The sequence below is a fragment of the Saccopteryx leptura genome, chromosome 1 (assembly GCF_036850995.1).
Source record: "Saccopteryx leptura isolate mSacLep1 chromosome 1, mSacLep1_pri_phased_curated, whole genome shotgun sequence".
Lineage (NCBI taxonomy): Eukaryota > Metazoa > Chordata > Mammalia > Chiroptera > Emballonuridae > Saccopteryx > Saccopteryx leptura.
The window spans coordinates 20,434,652-20,454,852 of NC_089503.1; the positions used below are offsets into that span (position 1 = coordinate 20,434,652).

The following is a 20,201-nucleotide window of genomic DNA, read 5'->3' on the forward strand; positions in this document are numbered from 1 at the left end:
TGATTATACAGACATAATCCAACTACTCTTTCTCCTGTTAATATACTATTAAATTCCACAGTAAAATCTTGACATATCAATATTACATATTAACTGGATTTCTTTTTTTTTAATTATTACCTATTGATTTGAGAGAGAGAGAGAGAGAGAGAGAGAGAGAGAGAGAGGAACATTGAGCTGTTCCTGTATGTGCTCTGTCCAGGGATGAAACCAACAATCTCTGTGCTTCGGGACGATGCTAACCAACCAAGCTATCTGGTCAAGGCTTAACTGGATTTCTTTATTGCTCTAGTCTGCCTAATAGTCATCCCAACAATCCTACCCAATACAGTATACTCTTTCACTTAAAAAAAAAAAAAAAAGCTGTGTCATTGTAAACAAACCAGTTTAAAACTAGGTCAAAGGGGAAGTAAACTGGTATTTGGGCAGCATCATACTTCCAGCCAAAAACAACGAAACTCCAGGACGGTTATACAAGCAAACTTAAAAGTTAATAATATAGGGGAATTTCAGAAGTTTTTCTTCATCTGAATGCTTACTTTAGCAATGGATTCAGGATTTGCCATTTTAACTCATATATTCTAAAATTTGTAGCTAGTTTAATTTCTATTGCTTTTGCCCAATTCTTTCCTTTTTAAAATTTATTATATTTGTAAGTATATTTGATACATACAAAAATTACATAAAACATGTTAGTTATAAAGCATAATGTAATGAAAAACTGTTAACTCACCACCTAACTCAAGAACCAAAAACCAAGAACCCAACCTGTCCCATCCTCCAGAGGTAAGAACAGTCCTAGATGCTATTCTACTATAGTACTTTTAAATATATAGGTGTTAAAAAATATACTTTTTCTATATGTATATATTAAATATATATGTAATCACAGATTTATATAAAATAAAAATATATTGTTTAGTTTTTGTTATTCTTGAATTCTACTAGTAACTATAATATAGGGGTTGCTGGAGTAAGCAAGTCCTCCTCCAGGACCAAGACCTTCATTACCCATCTGCAGACAGTGCCAGTTGCTGAGGGCTCACAATGGTGTCCTCTAAGGAAACTGTCTTTGGACAAAGGGAGCCAGCTGCTTTACCCCTTCTCTACAAGTAGCCAGCATCCAATGTCTAATTGATACAGGCATACAAAAGTCTGGCCCATTTATCTCAATTATAGACATCTCTGAAAGTAAGGTGACCAACTTTTTTATAAGGAAAAGGAGGACAAAAATAAATTGAAGAAAACAATATCATAAATAAACAAAACATTTTATTCATTGCAACAATAATACACTATAATACGATAAATGCATAATAAAAACATTTGTAATATTTTCTACTGTAATTATGTTTACATGCCAAATAATTTTTAATAATAATTGCAAGAAAAAAGTATTCATTTAGATACAAATATGTCACATCACATGCAATGGATCGACTTAGCATCGATCGAATATGGACATTTACAGATTAGTCTTCCAATATCAAAAAGGAGGACACTTTTCAAGAAGGGACAGAACTTACAAAAGAAGGACTGTGTCCTCACTAAAGGAGGACGATTGGTCACCTTACTGAAAGGCCATCTAGCCTCAGAGCTCCTTATGGAATTGGCTGAGTCTTTCATTACAACTGCACTGCAGTTCAATCAGTCCCTCACTCCCTTACTGGGTTGTTCCTCAGAGCACTTCATGAATAAGACCCCTCCAAGCAAATCTCAACCTCAGGGTCTGTTTCCTGGGAATCCTGACTCTTGTGGGTTGAATTGTGTCCCCTCCAAAATTATGTTTAACTCCTAATGCCTTGGCACCTATGAATGTGGCCTTATTTGGAAATTGGGTCTTTGCAGATATAATCAAGTTAAGATGAGGTCATACGAGATTAGATGGGCTTTGAATACAACTACTGTTTCTTAGGAGAGGGAGTCCCCAGGAAGACAGAGGAAAGATGACCATGTGATGGGGGGAATGTAGTAATGTACCGATAAACCAAAGAATGCTAAGGATTGCTGACAACCACCAGAATCTAGGAAGTAGCAAGGAAGGATTTTCCCTAGATCCTTCAGAGGGAGCATGGCTATGCCAACACCTTGATTTTGGACTTCTAACCTCCAGAACTGTTACAGAACCCCAAGAAAAATCATGCATGGACCTAAGACCTATCATTGTGTAGTCTTCTGAGTCTTGCTCTTTTTATTTATCATGTTTCTAAGAATAAATCGTGTTGTTTGCTGTGGCTGTTATTCTCCATTTCTTATTCTTCAATATCAATGGCAATATCTCATCAGAGACATATTAATAATATATACATGAAAAACTATTCTTTTTCAATGATTATGCCTCTGTTTTGGGTTAGTCTTAATTATGTTTATTTCATGTATTTCTAATTTTTTGAGAAAATTTTCTCTCTCTCTATATATATATATTAAAATGCATTACCTATCTATCTTTGTATGTATACATGTCTTAGGCAGAATAATGACCCAAAAATATCCACATCCTAACCACTGGAGCCTATAAATGTTATATGATATATCATGATGATCTGTTAACATGGAGAAAACTATCCAAGTAAGCATAGTGTAATCACTTGGGTGCTTAACATTGTAGAATCCTTCCTAGCTTTGGTCAGAAAGGGAGACGTGGAAGAATGATTAGGGGATGCAAGGTTGCTGCTTTTGAAGATGGAAAAAGAGATTCAAGAGCCAAGGAATGTGGGCAGCCTCTGGAAGTTGAAAAAGGCAAGGAAACAAACTCTTCCCTAGAGCCTCCAAAAGGAATACTTTAGTCCGGTGAGTCCCATGTTGCAATTCTAATCTAGAGACCTATCAAATAATAAGTGTGTGTTGTTTTATACCACTAATTTGTAGTAATTTGTAATAGCAAAATTAATACTGTGTGTGTGTGTGTGTGTGTGTGTGTGTGTCCTAAGGAAGCACAAAAGCACCAAGGTCCATCCTACGCCAACCATACTTTAAGCACCTTAAAGTTCTTTTATCTTATTCATGTAGCCCTGGTAAATGTATAATACATTCTCAATAAGTACTCACTAAACAAATGACTGGATTATTGTTGTGAAAGGAAAAGGGTAAAAGTTAGTGGTAGGGAGCAATAACTTTCAGTTGAAAAATAAAGTCACAATTTTAAAGCTTTATAGCTATCTGTTGTTTCTACTTTTGTCTTAAGTTGTAACATGGATTTTTCCTTTACGGAACCAAGAATTGAAATTGTATAACAATGGAAAGAAGCCACATTTTACTGTCTCACTTAGCCAAAAGCAGTTTGTTTACTGTCCACGGGGGGTGGAAAGCAAGCTGTTAAATATAGTGTGTTATGGCACAATTAGTTGGTGAGCCTTTGTCATGTCACTTGGACTTGTCTGGTAGGCCTACCAAATTCATTGTCACCTCTTACTCAAGATTAATTGGACTTTAGGAAAACTACCTCATGTTACCCAGTTTACAGGGAATGTTTAAAAATCAAAATACTAGTTATGCCTCTGTGAAATAGACAGCATTAGTGGACCATGTTCAGATTATCTATATAGGCGATCTAAACCTACAGTATTTTCCTATGTCTAACCCACTTCTGCTTTTATTTTGCATTATGAGGCTTTTAATAAGCCTCCTTAAATCTTCTTTGAAACAAGGTAAAAGAATGGAGAAATAAATAGCCCCATTTTTTAGTCCCCAAGTATTGAGCAAAAGTGCCAGGAAGAACCTGTCTAAAGGCTGGAAGGGTAAGGAGTCAGGGAAGAAGAAAGAGTAGCATGACTAAAGGGTCAGGAAGTAGGGGAGGGGAGAGAATGAGGAGGTGAGGGCCCAGCTGGCTCCTGGCTGCATGCACCTGTACAGGGAATGAATGTGCCATGTTACTCATAGTAGTTTGACTATCCATAAAATAAAGCTAAAATAAGAATACATTAATGAATAAAGACTTTATATAAAGCCACCCATGTTGATTGTAGTAAATAGTAAACCCAGCTCGTTGTGACTATGATTTAATATTATCAATCTGGTAATCAAAGTTATGTATTCTGTAACAAATCAAAAGTATATAATTAATCCTTTGCTTTCACCTCTGGCCGAGTTCTCATTACAGTTCAACAGCCAATTCCCCTCTTGGGATATGGAATGTCAATGCTGGTGATGAATCAGAAGGTCCAGCTAACTCTCTTCCAGAGTTAACAAGGCCCTGGCCAGTTAACTCAGTCCATTAAGCATCCTTAACGGACAAGGCTGTGGGTTTGATCCCGGGTCAAGGCACGCAGAGGAAGCGACCAATAAATGCACGACCGAGTGCAACAACAAATGAATGCTTCCCTTCCCCCTCCCCTCTCTCTGTCTTTCTAAAAATAAATCAATTAATAAAAAGTTAAGTCCTGGCCGGATAGCTCAGTTGGTAGAAGCATTGTCTTGAAGCATAGAGGTTGACAGTTTGGTCCCTGGTCCTGGCACATACAGGAACAGCTTGATGTTCCTATCTCTCTGTCTCTCTCTCCTTGCCAATCTCTAAAAGAAGAAGAAAAAAGAGTTAATATCAGAGTGAGAAGAATGGAACCTCATCCCTGCACCCCGAACAGCCTGACCACAGGAACAGAGAGACACCAGTTTAACTGAAAATAATTATTATTTTTCAGAAGAACAATACTCTAGTTTATGAATTACTTGCTAGCTTCCGATCCAGTTAAAAGGGCAAGAGGATCACAGAAGTCTAGCTAGCCATGAAAATAACGAAGTCCCCTTCTCAAGAGAAACTATATGTGTGCCCTCTCCCTAGGAGTTCTCCCCCTCCCCAATTCCTCCACCCCCCTATATAATCTGACCAAGGCTTCGGAGTTCTTAAGATGGGTTTTTGAGGACAGGAGTCCCCCACATCTTTTCAGAAGGCCGGCACTTGAGAAAACATCTTTCCTTTCACTAGCGCCTGTATCACAAATATTGGCGTTCTGTGTTGTGGCAGGCAGCAGAACCTGTGGATCGTTTACCTGGAACACAGTCACAAAACCACCTCAGCATATCATAAACTACATTTATTTCTCACTTCCACATCCATGGGGTGACTAGGATTTGGCCAAGATAGGGTGACATTAGCTGAGCTTTACTCCAGGTCATGGGCTGGGCTTATCTGCTCAGATTTTTAATCATCTGGATGACGCAGCTAAGAAAATAACTCTAGACAACTCATTATCGTATATATTGCAAAATATTTCATCAACAGGATCTTCTTTCTCAGTAATGTAAGGAGAAGAACAGCCCTCTGTTGTGTGACCTGGTATTTACTTAGCTCACAAGGAAAATGGAGATGGCAGCTGACGCCTACCTTTCGGAGAAGATAGAGATGACAACCAAAAACCCGAGCGACCACCAGGTCTTTACTTCCAGAGGTGAGTGGGCTCTTTGCTTCACCTCATCCTCATCCACAGTAGTTATTATCATTAACCTTTTCTCTTTGTCAATTCTTCAGGTATAAAAAAGTATCTGATTTCTGGGTGTGAGTTTTCCAAAACCACCAAGCAATTAAATGAACTCAATTCTGAAACTACCTGGAGATAGCATCAAATCCCATAAGCTTAGTCCCACAAGACTGCTCCCACTTCAGATACCAATTGCAAGTCTAGGTGTTCCCTGTGCTTCTAACCAACTGGTTATAAATCAGAACTGCTCACAATTTCCTCCTTGGGTTTTATTAATTTGCAGAGTGGCTCACAAAACTCAGGAGGTTTTCACATTAATTTACTAGTATATTATAGAAGCATATAATTCAGGGACAGCCTGACGAAAGAGATGCGAGGTTTTGAGGAGCTGTGAGCCAAGAACAGTGGATAAAGACCAAATATGTGTTTCTCGATTTAAATCTCAATATCAGGTATTATTTTAATTTGCATCTTTGAGGCCGAAGATTTCTTCGTATGCTTAGTGGCCATTTGTATATTTACTTTGGCACAGTGTTCATTTATTTTATTCACTGGTATACTTATCTTTTTCCTAATGATTTAAAAAAGGCTATTCCAAGATTATTTGTAAAAGATTATTAACCCTTTTCAAATGCACTTACCTTTTTATTATGGATAATTTCAAACATATAGATAAGGTGAACAGAATAATATCATGAACTCCCACATACAATGAACTTATATAATAATCAACTCTATTCTTCTCTCACCTATACTATCATCCACTTCCCTTTTCCTGAATTATTTTGAAACAAATCCCAGAAGACATATCATTTGATCTGTAAATATTTCAGTATGTATCTCTAAAATTATACTGGCTCTTTTTAAATTATAATACCAATATCCCACCTAAAAATTTAATGATAGTTCCTTTATACCATCAAATATTTACAAAATTTTAATTCTTATTGTCTTTTAAAATATGGTTTGTTTACAATTATTGATATGACTAAAGTGCTTTCATTTGAAGCACCTCTCAATCAAGCATCTGGAAATCACATATAACCTATCTTTTTTCTCTTTCAAAGTCTCAAGGCTACATATATAATTCATCAAATCAAGAACATTTTGATGAACTGGAAAAATAAAGTATGATTACATTAAAAGTGTTTACTTTGATTAAGTAAAATGCAGAAATGGCTGGCTAACTAACAATACGAAGAACTACTGAAACTGAGCTGCTAAACAAATGTAAAATCAGTAAACTAGACTCACTACAAACAAAGAACTCATCAGAAACCTGTACAAACCAAGGCTGTTTAGCATACAACATTCCGCCTTCCGAATAACACCGGGAAAAGAAAAAGAATGTGTGAATATTCTAAAGGTGAAATACATAGCTGCCTTCTTAGAGCGCAAAGCAAGTGGTCTTGATGTATAGTTGGACACAATGGAAGAAACTGCTCATGCTTCCAGCATACCTGTATTAGATAAAATTCAGAGATAAAGAAGAAAATGTGGGTGCAAATGTCCATTCTTTGACACCAATCACTTGGAAATAAAAATTTGAAACTCTAGCCTAGCATCTAGTTTAGTTTGGGAGAAATGATCTATATGCAGGACATGAGTAGTTTTAGGGTTCTGTTTTCTATTCCCAATCCAAACACTGTCTCAGACATTCCTCCTTTAGAGTTGTCATTTATTTATTTATTTATTTATTTATTTTTACTTATTTATAAATAAATGTGTCTGGACTGGGATCTACCTGACAACCCTATCTAGAGTCAATACTTGAATACCGAGCTATTTTTAGTTCCTAAAGCTGATGCACTCCAATGGAGTTATCCTCAGCTCCTGGGACGACACTCAAACCAATCAAGCCATTGACTGTGGGACAGGTAGAGGGAGAGAAGGGGGAGAGGGAGAGGGAAGAAGCTGGGCTGATGCTCTATCCACTGAGCCACTGCCCAGGGCCTAGAATTGTCTTATTATAACTATATTCTACATTTTATTATGTGTCTATTTGTGTGTTTAATGAAGATGTGAATGAACCCTCTTTCTGTAAGTTCCTTAATATGGATCTCTTTATGGTCTGGTTTGTAGAGAGACCAGAAAGCCCAATTTTAATATTTCCACGAGTATCTCATAAATAAGCTGCTCACTCACTATGTCATGAATGGGATATTTAATCATTTAAATAAGAACAATAAAAAGACTTCCTACCAAACTGAATATTTTTTATTCATACAAAATATTTAATAAACTTGGCTTAACATAAAAGACCCTGTTTATAGAAATCCAGTTCATTGCAAATTTGAGGAGAAAACAAAAAAAATTTATGGACAAGATAATTTTTTAGTACAGATTTCCAAGTATATAGAAAACATTATTTAAAATGTTTGAATGATATCGCTTCTCAGCCTTTTGGCTAAGACCAAGTGTAAAATGTTTGAATGCTACTACCAACAACATTTCTTCTACTTTACTTTAAAAAAGTTAACTCTTACTGAAAAATGTATCCACTTATGTTAACAGTTCTTTTTTCTGTTTAGATTATTCTTGCTGTTCCAGGGTCTGTCAAAGTAGGAGGTACAAAGTTGGGGATCTCTGAATAAATCCATTCTTTTTTTTTAATCATTAAATGAAAATTTCAGGACACTAAGACAAAGACTTGATGAAAGAATTTCACAGGCCATTTATACTCTATTGAATGTGTCTTCTAACACTATTCAGATGGTTTGTTTTTAGCTTTCCTGCTTCAAGGTGGAAGTCAATAGTCTAAGTGGTCTTGAACTCCCACTCTTGGTCTGCTCAACCAGTAGATGGGAAGTTTTACTGGCACGCTATAGATGGGATGAAATATTCGACCTTTGCCATACCTCTGGAAATGAACTGTGGGTCCATATGTAATTACAATTTTGCCCATGTTGCCATGTATCTCTTCTGAGTTGAGATACATACACACAAGGGTCCTCTTACGCTAATTTAGGGAGGTTTTTTTTTAATAAGTCATAGCTATGGGCATCAGCTTTGGTATTTGTGTAAAATTTTAACCTCTTCCACTTCTGATGAAAAGAAAAAATACTATATATGGAGGTAACAGATTTTCAGATTCATTTGCATAATATCATAAAAATTCCACTCCTCATTTATCAGTGAGTTAGTGAACAATTATTTATTGTAAAATAATACGGTAAAATAAAAACAAAAAAATACTACAGCGCATACTATACTATATTGTAATCTGTTTAAAATAGTAAACATTTTTCCAAGTCATATTTTCTATATAATATTTAATAGCTTGACAGATTCTATGCATGAATGTATTATGGACTTAAACAGTATTCTGCTTCTCAGCAGTTGTTTTACATATTTAGCTATTATAAATAATGCTGAAATAAACATTCTAGTATATTTATACATACCTGATTATTTCTTTATATTAAAATCTTTGAAATGCAATTACCAAGTTAAAAGGTGTAAGTATTTTGTCTTTTATCTTAGTCCACTTTATTGGGGAATAATTTAAAAACAATTCAAAAATTTTTAGTGTTTGATGATTTTTGATAAATGTTGTCATCCAAAACAGTTACCATGTAATGTGAATAAAAATTTTAAAAAACAATAAAAAGGAATAAAGAACATTTATTTGAGCAAAAAGAGTTACAACCTAGGAGACTCAGATTCAGGTAGCAACGGAAACTGTGGTTTGGAGAGAATAAAGAAAGGCAGGGTTTACAAAGGCAAAACCACAAAATGTAATCCTTTCATGCAAATGAGGGATTCCTGGCTTAGTTAGTTCCAACATGCAGAGGGAGGTAAAAAACTACGATAAGGAGGTCAAAATCCTTGTGTCCGTGCAGCAGTTGTTCCAGGATATTCATAGTTCAACATTGAGCTGAGTTTAGCAACTGGTTTAGCAAGTTAATAGCAGCTCAGGGAACTGAGGTACAAGTTGTGTGTAGAGTACAGAAGTCTCACTACCTTAATATCCTTCTCTTATTTTAGCATTGCTTGTTGCATTTTTTTCATTATCACTGTGTACGATTGTATAGCCACCACAATCAAGCTATATATTTCCATCATTTCCATGTTTCCTATGCTTCTTTATAGGCAATCCCTTCCCTAACCCTTTCCTCATTGTGTAACCGCTGATTCTGCTTACTATCACTGTAGTTTTGCCTTTATTGAAAAAATGCATATAAATGAAATCATACAGTATGTGATTTTTTTTTTCTTTTGTATTTTTCTGAAGTTGGAAATGAGGAGGCAGTCAGACAGACTCCTGCATGCGCCCGACCGGGATCCACCCAGCATGTCCACCAGGGGGCGATGTTCTGCCTATCTGGGGCCTCGCTCCGTTGCAACCAGAGACATTCTAGCGCCTGAGGCAGAGGCCACAGAGCCATCCTCAGCACCCGGGCCAACTTTGCTCCAATGGAGCCCTGGCTGCAGGAGGGGAAGAGACAGAGAGGAAGGAAAGGGGGAGGGGTGGAGAAGCAGATGGGCGCCTCTCCTGTGTGCCCTGGCCGGAAATCGAACCGAGGACTCCTGCACACCAGGCCGATGCTCCACCACTGAGCCAACCGGCCAGGGCCAGTATGTGATTTTTTGAGTCCTGCTTTTTAAATTACTGCATGGCAGGTGTACCGGCACACTGTATCTTCTCATTGCTTAGTACTTCATGTGATTACCCATTCGCCAGTTGATGAACATTTAGGTTGTTCCTCATTTTTCACTATTATGAATAAAGCAGTTATGAACATTCATAGGTCTTTGTGTGGACCTATGTTTTTATTTACCTTGAGTAAATAATACTGAGGAGTGGGACTATGGATTACATGGTAAATGTTTAACTTTATAAGAAATTGATAAAAGTTTTCCAAAGAGGTTGTCTCATTTTGCTCCACTTGGGAATGTCAGCCTTTTTAATTTAGGGAATATGCGGTAATATCTCAACATGGCTTTGGCATTTCCCTGAGGAGTAAAGATATGAGCATCATTTTATGGGCTCATTGGCCGTCGTTTCTCATTTTGTGAAGTGTCCATTGAAGTCTTGTAGAGAAATGTAGGGATCTGCAGGCTGATCCAGGAAGAAGATATGAACACAAGGAGGAGGACCTCACAACTCAATAGGGCAACCTTGGACAGGGCTGCATGAAGCCCTCAACATGAAACTGCCTGGAGGCTTATGCTGAAGGGGTCACCATCCAGAAGGGGAGGAGGGCAAGGGAGTCCCTGTGAAGAGGGTAATGAGACAAGGTCCTACATTTCGAGGTGATATGCTCCAGCAGCATGGCAGGGGCTCTCAGCATCAGAGAGCTTTGAAGGGCAACAGCAAAGTCTTGGGGACATTATGGCCCAGGGTTTATTTTATCCATTGCCAGCAAATTGTGGTCAGGTTTTCTGAAGTATGACAAGCAGGCAAGTTCTAAATGGCTAAAAATCCACTTGTTTGGTCTATTTTAAAAATATTTGGATGTGGTTACACCAGACTACACTGCTAACAAAAATTAAGAGGATCAGGTAATGTGCAGATACTCCAGTACTTTCAGCCTTTTGTATAGTGCATTTTCACCAATAAAATAAAAGTTGGTTTTGCATCTCATTTGCATAATCAACTTTGACTTGTTTGCTTTTCTGATGTTCTTGTTTAATAAAAAAAATCAAATGCTTTTTTTATTGCTTCATATTCATTTTGAAACATTTCCTAATTTTTGTGAGCAATATATATTCCCACCAACAGTGTACAAGAATTCCCTTTTCTCCATATCCTTGCCAACAGTTGCTTACTGATTTATGGATGATAGCCATCCTTACAGGTGTGACATTTCATTGTGGTTGATTTACAGCTCTCTGATTAGTAACATTGAGAATTTTTTCTAATATGTTTATTGGCTGTCTGAATGTCCTTTTTGAGGAAGTGTCTATTTAGATCCTTTACCCATTTTTAAGTTGGGTTGCCCTCCTGGTGTTGAGTTGTGTAAGTCTTTTATGTATTCTGGAAAGTAACCCCTTGTTAGATGTATCATCAGCAATTATGTTCTCCTATACACTGGATTCCCTTTTCATTCTGATGACGGTTTCTTTTGCTGTGCAATGCTTTTTAGATCGATGCACTCTCATTTATTTTTTTCTTTTGTTTCTCTTGCTCAAGGAAATATATTGGCAAAAATGTTTCTATGAGAGATTTCTGAGATTTTTTTTTATTTATTCATTTTAGAGGAGGGGGAGAGAGAGAGAGAAAAGGGGGGAGCAGGAAGCATCACCTCCCATATGTGCCTTGACCAGGCAAGCCAGGGTTTTGTTGTTGTTGTTTTTTGCACTTTTCTGAAGCTGGAAACAGGGAGAGTCAGTCAGACTCCAGCATGCACCCGACCGGGATCCACCCGGCATGCCTACCAGGGGGCGACGCTCTGCCCACCAGGGGGCGATGCTCTGCCCCTCTGGGGCGTCGCTATGTTGTGACCAGAGCCACTCTAGCGCCTGAGGCAGAGGCCACAGAGCCATCCCCAGTGCCAGGGCCATCTTTGCTCCAATGGAGCCTCGCTGCGGGAGGGGAAGAGAGAGACAGAGAGGAAGGAGAGGGGGAGGGGTGGAGAAGCAGATGGGTGCTTCTCCTGTGTGCCCTGGCCGGGAATCTAACCCCGGACTTCTGCACGCCAGGCCGACGCTCTACTACTAAGCCAACCGGCCAGGGCGAGAGATTTCTGAGATTTTTATGGCCTATGTTTTTTTCTAAAATTTTTACTGTGGGAAACAGTATGGAGATTCCTTAAAATATTAAAAATGGAACTGCTTTTTGACTCGGCACACAAAACACTTAACTTGAAAGAGTATATGTATCCCTATGTTCATTGCAGCATTATTGACAATAGCCAAGATCTGGAAACAGCCCACGTGTTCATCAGTTGACGAGTGGATAAAAGAGCTGTGGTATAGGCCTAAACTATGGTAGTGCAGAGGATAAAGCAACCTGTAATGCTGAGGTTGCTGGTTTGAAACACCAGGCTTGCCCAGTCAAGGTACATATGAGAAGCAACTGTTACCAATTGATGCTTTCTGCTCCTACCCTTCCCCCTATCTCTCTCTCCTCTCTAAAATCAATTTAAATTGTTTACAATGAAGTACTATGCAGCTGTACAAGGAAATCTTACATTTCGCAATAGCATGGAAGGACCTAGAAATGATTATGCTGTGAAATAAGCCAGCCAGAGAAAGACAAATACCATACCAACTCACTTATGTGTGGAATCTAAAAATAAACTGATTAATGAAATAGCAACAGAGGCATGGATACATGAAATGGATTGGCAGCTGTCAGAAGGGAGGAAGAAGGGAGGACCAGATGAAGGGAAGTGAAGGGTTTAGACAAAAAAAAAATTATATATATATTTATATAACTTATTTATAGATATATACACACACACAGTATATGTGTGTGTGTGTGTGTGTGTGTGTGTGTGTATGCACAACAGAGATTCAGCTAACAGTGTGGTGATAGCCAGAGGAAAAGGGGCGTGGGGGCTAGGTGTAGGTGGGCAAATGAGGTGGGGTAAATAAGGACAGAAAGAGTTTGCTTAGGATGATGGACACACGATGCAGTGTGCAAATGATGTTTTGTTGAGTTGTACACCAGAAACCTGTATGGTTTTTCAAATTAATGTCACCCCAATAAGTTCAATTAAAAAATAACTTTGTAGAAATTTGAATTTGTTGTTGGTGAGCTTTTGAGCTAAAAGGTCTCAGCCTGTAGAGAAGAAACAAACTTAGAACCAATACAAGAGAAGTCTTCTTTGGCTAATTTATACATAATTATATTTATTTAGGCTGGCTGTCTCTTTATTGAGTTCTAAGAGTTCTTTCTATATCCTGAAGAGGAGACCTTTGTCAAATGTGCTGAAATTTTCCCAATTTATGCCTTGCCTTTTCATTTTCTTAAGTGTATTTTAATGAGGAAGTTTTATTTTGAGGAAATCCAATTTATCAATTTTTTTCTTTAGTGCTTTCTAGTTTTTGTCTTTTTTTCAAATGTTTATTTTATTGATTTTAGAGAGTGAGCGAGCAAGAGAGAGGTTGGAACATGTTTCTGCATGTGCACTAATTAGGGATCAAACTGGTAACCTCTGTGCTTTGGGAAGATGTCTAACCAACTGAGCTATACTGCCAGGGCCTTTTTATGTCTTATCTAATAAATCTTTGCATTTTGAATAATCACAAATATTTTTCTCTTGTTTTCTTCTAGAAGTTTTATCTCATATTTAGGTTTATGACCCATTTCAGGTTAATTTTTGTACATAGTATAAGGCAGGGGTCCCCAAACTACGGACTGCGGGCCGCATGTAGCCCCCTGAGGCCATTTATCCGGCCCCCGCCGCACTTCCGGAAGGGGCACCTCTTTCATTGGTGGTCAGTGAGAGGAGCATAGTTCCCATTGAAATACTGGTCAGTTTGTTGATTTAAATTTACTTGTTCTTTATTTTAAATATTGTATTTGTTCCCGTTTTGTTTTTACTTTAAAATAAGATATGTGCAGTGTGCATAGGGATTTGTTCATAGTTTTATAGTCCGGCCCTTCAACAGTCTCAGGGACAGTGAACTGGCCCCATGTGTAAAAAGTTTGGGGACCCCTGGTATAAGGCTAGAAATAATCTCATTATTTTGCATATGGATATCCAATTGTCCCAGCACCATTTGTTGAAAAGATAATATTTTCCCTACTGACTAACCTTGGTAGTTAATGTTGAAAATTACTTGATGATATATGTACCCATCTTCACTTTGTTTTCTCCTGTTGATTTATATATTCATCATAATGTTAAAATCACACTGTCTTGATTACTATAGTTTCAAAGTAAGTCTTGGTATGAGGTAGATAAGTCCCATTTTAAATAAAAATTAATTATATTGTGTTTCTACCCTAAACTTCCAGTTCCATAAATTCTTGTTCCTGGGATCCAAGCAGTTCCATGAGTTTGACAAAAGAAGAAAATGTTAGAATTTACATATATGGTAAATCTGTCATCTAGGGAATTTATAGTGTACTTTGTTGTACTGAGAATTAATTTTTTTATTTAGAAATGAAATTTAACAAGGTGACATTGGTCCATAGAAACACATAGGTTCCTGATATACATCTCCATAGCATATGAACACATTGTGTGCCCATTACCCAAAGTTCAACCATGTTCCATCACCATATATTTCACCTCCTTTACTCCCCCCCCTTTTCCCTCTAGTAAACACTTCACTTTTGTCTATAAGTCTCAGTTTTCCATTCCACATAAAGGTTAAATAATATATTCTTAGCTTTTTTTGATTTACTTATTTCATTTAGCATAATATTCTCAGGGTCCATCCAGGTTGTTGCAAATGGTAATATTTCATTATTTTGTATATATGTACTGCATCTTCTTTATTCAATTCTCTATCAAAGGATATTTTGGTTGTTTCCATGTCATGGCCACCATGAATAATGCTATGACGAACATGGGGTGCATATATCTTTGCATACAGATGTTTTCAAGTTTTTCAGGTAGATATCCAGTAAAGCAGGGGTTGGGAACCTATGGCTCGCGAGCCAGATGTGGCTCTTTTGATGGCTGCACCTGGCTCGCAGACAAATCTTTAATAAAAAAATAATGTTAAAAATATAAAATATTCTCATGTATTATAATCCATTCATTTTCTACGGCTCATGTTCATAGTTGCGGCTGGCTGGAGCCAATCACAGCTGTCCTCTGGGACAACACCAAATTTTTATTGGATAATGTGTAACATACACGGATCGTTGTATGGCTTTCACGGAATTACATTTTAAAATATGTGGCGTTCATGGCTCTCTCAGCCAAAAAGGTTCCCGACTGCTGCAGTAAAGGGATTGCTGGGTCATATGGTAACTCTAGTCTTAATTTTTTGAGGACTCACCATGCTGTTTTCCAAAGTGGCTATACCAGTTTACATTCCCACTAGCAGTGAATGAGAGTGGTTTTTTTTCCCCACAACCTCACCAATACTTATTACCTATCTTGTTGATAATAACCAATTTAACAGGTGTTAGGTGGTTTTTCATTATAGTTTTGATTTGCATTTCTCTAATAGCTAGTGAAGATGAGCATCTATTCATATATCTGTTTGCTGTTTGTATGTCTTCATGAGGAAAGTGTCTGTTCAGGTCTTCTCCCCATTTTTTAATTGGATTGTTAGTTTGTTGTTGAGTTTTGAGTTCTTTATACATTTTAGATATTAACTCCTTGTCAGAGCTGTTGTATGTGAATATCACCTCCCATTTGGTTGGTTGCCTTTTTCTTTTGTTGTCAGTTTCTTTTTCTATGCAAAACTTTTTAGTTTGATATAGTCCCATTCATTTATTTTTGCTTTTACTTCCCTTGCCTTTGGGGTCAAATTCATAGTATTCTCCACAGCTAAAGTCCATAGTTTAATACCTATGGTTTTTTCTATGTAATTTATTGTTTCAGATCTTGTATTTAGGTTTTTGATCCATTTTGAATTAGATTCTGTGCATAGGAACAAACTGTTGTCAAGCTTCATTCTTTTGCATGTGGCTTTCTGATGTTTTCAGTATCATTTATTGAAGAGGCTTTTTTCTCCATTGTTTCTGGCTCCTTTGTTAAAAAGTATTTGCCCATATACATGTCATTTTATTTCTGGGCTTTTGATTCTGTTTCATTGGTCTTTCTGTGTTTCTTGCTAACACCACACTGTTTTGATTATTGTGGCTCCGTAGTATAATTTCAAGTCAGGTAGTGTGATACCTCCAGCTTCACTCTTTTTTCTCAGGATTGCTTTGGCTATTTGGGGTCTTTTGTGGTTCCATACAAATCTGATTTTTTTTTCCTATTTCTCTAAAATCTGACATTGGGATTTAAATGGGGATTGCATTAAATCTGTATATTGCTTTGGGTAATATGGCTTTTTTAACTATGTTGATTCTTCCAACCCATGAACACAGAATATATTTCCATTTCATTGTGTCTTTTTCAATCTCTTTTAACAAGGCTTGTAATTTTCAGAATATAGGTCCTACACATCCTCTGTAAACTGTATTCCTATGTATCTTATTTATTTTGGGGGATTGCAATTGTAAAAGGAATTATTTTTATTTCATGTTCTGAGGTTTCATTGTTGGTTTTTGGAAAGCAATAAACTTTTGTATATTGATTTTGTATCCTGAAACTTTACTGTATTTGTTTATTGTTTCTCATAGTTTTTTTGGTGGAGTCTTTAGGTTTTTCTATGTACAGAATCATGTCATCTGCAAAAATGATACCTTTACTTCCTTTTTCCCAATATGAATGTCTTTTATTTCTTCCTTCTGCCTGATTGCTCTGGCTGGAACTTCCAGAACTATGTTGAATAAGAATGGTGAGAGTGGGCATCCTTGTCATGTTCCTAATTTTAGAGGAAAACTTTCAGTTTTTCACCATTGAGTATGATACTGGCTGAGGGTTTGTCATATATGCCTTTATTTTGTTGAGGTACCTTCCTTCTATATCCATTTATACAGTGCTTTATCATAAATGAATGTTGTTGCTTATTGGATGCTTTTTCTGCATCTATTAATAGGATCATGTGATTTTTGTCCTGTTTTGTTAATATGGTCTATTATATTGATATGTGTATGTTAAACCATCTTTGTGCTTCTGGAATAAACCCCACTTAACTGTGATGTATTTTTTTTAATGTATTGTTGCATTTGATTTGCTAGTATTTTGTTTAGGATTTTGCATCTGTATTTATCAGAAATATTGGTCTGTAGTTTTCTTTTTTCATGTGTGTTCCCCTTGACAAGTTTTGGTATCAGGGTTATTGTAGCTTTATAAAATGTGTTGGGAAGTATCGATTCTCCTTCAGTTTTTTTTGAAAGATTTTGAGAGGTTTTATTTTTGGGGAGGTTTTGGATATTTGTTTCCATTTCCTCACTGTTTATCGGTCTATTTAGGTTGTTCCACTTCATGACTCAATCTAGAAAGATTGTATACTTCTAATAACATCTTCCATTTGTTCTAGGGTATTGAATTTGTTGGCAAATAATCTTTCATAGTATTCTAGTATGGTCATTTATATGTCTGTGATAACTTCTCTTTCATTTCTGATTATTTTTATATGAGTCATTTCTTTTTTCCTTCTTGAATCTAGCCAGGGTTTTGTCAATTTTATTTTTGTAAACAGCTCTTTGTTATATTAATTTTTTCTATAGGTTTTTTTGTTCTCTATTTCATTCAATTCTGCTCTGATTTTTATTTCCTTTCTTCTGCTGATGTTAGGTTGTCTTGTTCTATTCTTTTTCTAGTTCTTTAAGATGTAATGTAGGTTCTTTACTTGGGATCTCATTTCTTGAGATAATCCTATACTGATACAAACTTCCCTCTTGTTACTGCTTTTGCTGCATCCAAGTTTTGATATGTCATGTTATCATTCTTATTTGTCCCTATATTATCTTTGGATTTCTACTTTTACTTTTTCTTTGGCCAAGTCACTTTTTAGTAGTATGTTAATTTCCACATTTTTGTGTCATTTAACTCATTTTTGTAGTTGAATTCTACTTTTAGAGCATTATGGCCAGAGAATATGCTTGGTATAATTTCAATCCTCTTGAATCTGTTGAGGCCAGCTTGTGATCCAATATATGATCTATCCTTGAGAATGTCCATGTGCACTGAAAAAGAATGTATAATCTGATGTTCTGGGATGAAAGCTTCTGTATATGTCAATTATGTTCATTTGATCTAATGTAGTATTTAAGGTTGATATTTCTTTATTGATTCTGTTTGGATGATCTATCTAGAGATGTCAATAGAGTATAAAGTTTTCCAACTATGATTGTGTTTGTTTCTCCTTTTAGTTCTATTAGTAGTTATTTTATATATTTTGGTTCTCCCTAATTTGGTGCATATATATTAAGAAGTATTATGTCTTCTTGATGTAGTGTCTCCTTTGTCATTATAAAATGTTCACCTTAGTCTTGTTACCTTTGTTGTCTTGAAATCAGTAGTCAGATGTAAGTATGGCTACACCTGCTTTTTTTCTTTTTATGTTAATTGCTTGAGTCATTTTCCACCCTTTCACTTTGAATCTACTTTTGTCTTTGGAGCTTAGATGTGTCTACTAAAGGTAGCATATAGTTGAGTTTTGGTTTTTGATCCAATCTGATATTCTGTGCCTCTTTATTGGGGAGTTCTGTCCATTTACATTTAGGGTAATTACTGATGAATGAGGATTTCTTATAGCCATTTTATCTTTGGTTTTCTGGTAATTCTGTTTGGTTCTTTAAAGTTTCAATCTTTTTGGTATTCGTTTTGTTCATTAATTTTTCTGAATTGCCTATCAGTTTTCTCGCATCTTGTTGAGTATTTCCAGAACTCCAATGTTGACATCTCTGTCATTTATATCCCGTTTCCATGTATTTAAGATCGTTTTCTGGAGATTTTTAATTTTTCTCTGAACTTCAGTTCTTAGTTATTCATGGTATTTGATGGACTCCTTCAGTCTAGGTATTTGTGAGTGGCTCTTTCTTAGTTTACTCCCAAGAGGTTTTTCTATTATTTTCCAGTAGGTGGTGCTGGATTACAAGTATTAGCTCTATGAAACCCCAGGGCTGACTCCAACTGTGATGCTGGCTGCTGATGGTACAACCATGATGTTAGGGGTGGGGTGGGCCAGGGGGACCTATTGCCTATTTGTTCTTCCTCCTGCTAATGGCAACAGCAGGTTTCTGCATGTTCTTTCCTGAGCCTGACAGACTGGAGACCAGAGAGTACCCAATTCCTTGGGGGAAACAGTGGTTCTACACTTAGTTCTAGGGTATACCACTGATGTACCCTGACACCAAAGGAGAAGGTAAGATCTAGGAATTTGGGGGGTTGCATCACTGTGTTTTTGTCTTTCCAAAGTGTAAGCTATGAGCAGACAACAGGCAAAACAGCAGTATCCGAGTTGCTTCACCTGCCCTATCCCCACACACAGCTGCTGTTCCAGTTTTTCCACTTCTAAGTGTCCCCCTAAATCACTCTGCTCCTCCTGGCAGGAGAAAACCCAGATACACTGGGTTCCTACCCTTCTGGAGCCCTACCATGAATGTTCAGCTGTAGAGCTGTGTCCTTATCTTTTACCCTACCCCCCACCCCCGGCCACTCCCTGCCTGCCTGTAGTTGCGTCAAGGTGGGGACCTTTCAGGCATGCCTGTGCATCCAGCTGGAGTTTTCTCACCAAGTTATAGCTGTTCAAATTGTTAAAATTTCAAGGGTAGAAATCCAGGGGATCTCTCACTCTGCTATTCCTCTGATGTTACTCTTCCTTTTTTGTTTTTCTAGTCTTGCATTTCCATGTAAGTTTCGGGATCAGCCTGTTTAATTTTAATAGCCTGCTAGTGTTTTGTTTAACAATATTGTCTTCCAATTAATGAACATGGTATCCTTCTCATTTTTTAGGTATTTAGTTTCTCTTAGCAATGTTTTATAGTTTGCACATACAGGTCTTACATATACTTTTTTTTTGGTGGGGGGTTTGTGTGAGGGTTTTTTTTTTTAAGACTAGGTTTTCATTTTATTTTTTAGTTAAATTTATTGGGGTGACATTGGTTCACAAAACCATACAGGTTTCAAGTGTACAACTCAACAAAACATCATCTGCACACTGCATCATGTACCCATTGCCCCAAACAGTCTTTTTCTGTACCCTTTTCCCCACTTTGCCCACCTCCACTTAACCCCCTCCCTTTCCTTCTGGCTTTCCTCCAGCCCCTCAACTCCAATCCCATTTCTATTTTGTTCATTAGATTCCACAAAG

At 37.0% G+C, this 20,201-nt stretch overlaps 1 protein-coding gene across 1 annotated transcript in view; it reads right to left on the minus strand.

Annotated features, from left to right (window-relative positions):
- Positions 1-1,336: 1,336 nt before the first annotated feature.
- The window catches only part of LOC136387955 (uncharacterized), a 121,541-nt gene continuing 102,676 nt past the window's right edge, over positions 1,337-20,201 (minus strand). The window contains exon 6 of the mRNA XM_066360056.1: positions 1,337-4,509. The gene's annotated coding sequence lies outside the window, so the exon portion shown is untranslated. The remainder of the gene's footprint in view (positions 4,510-20,201) is intronic.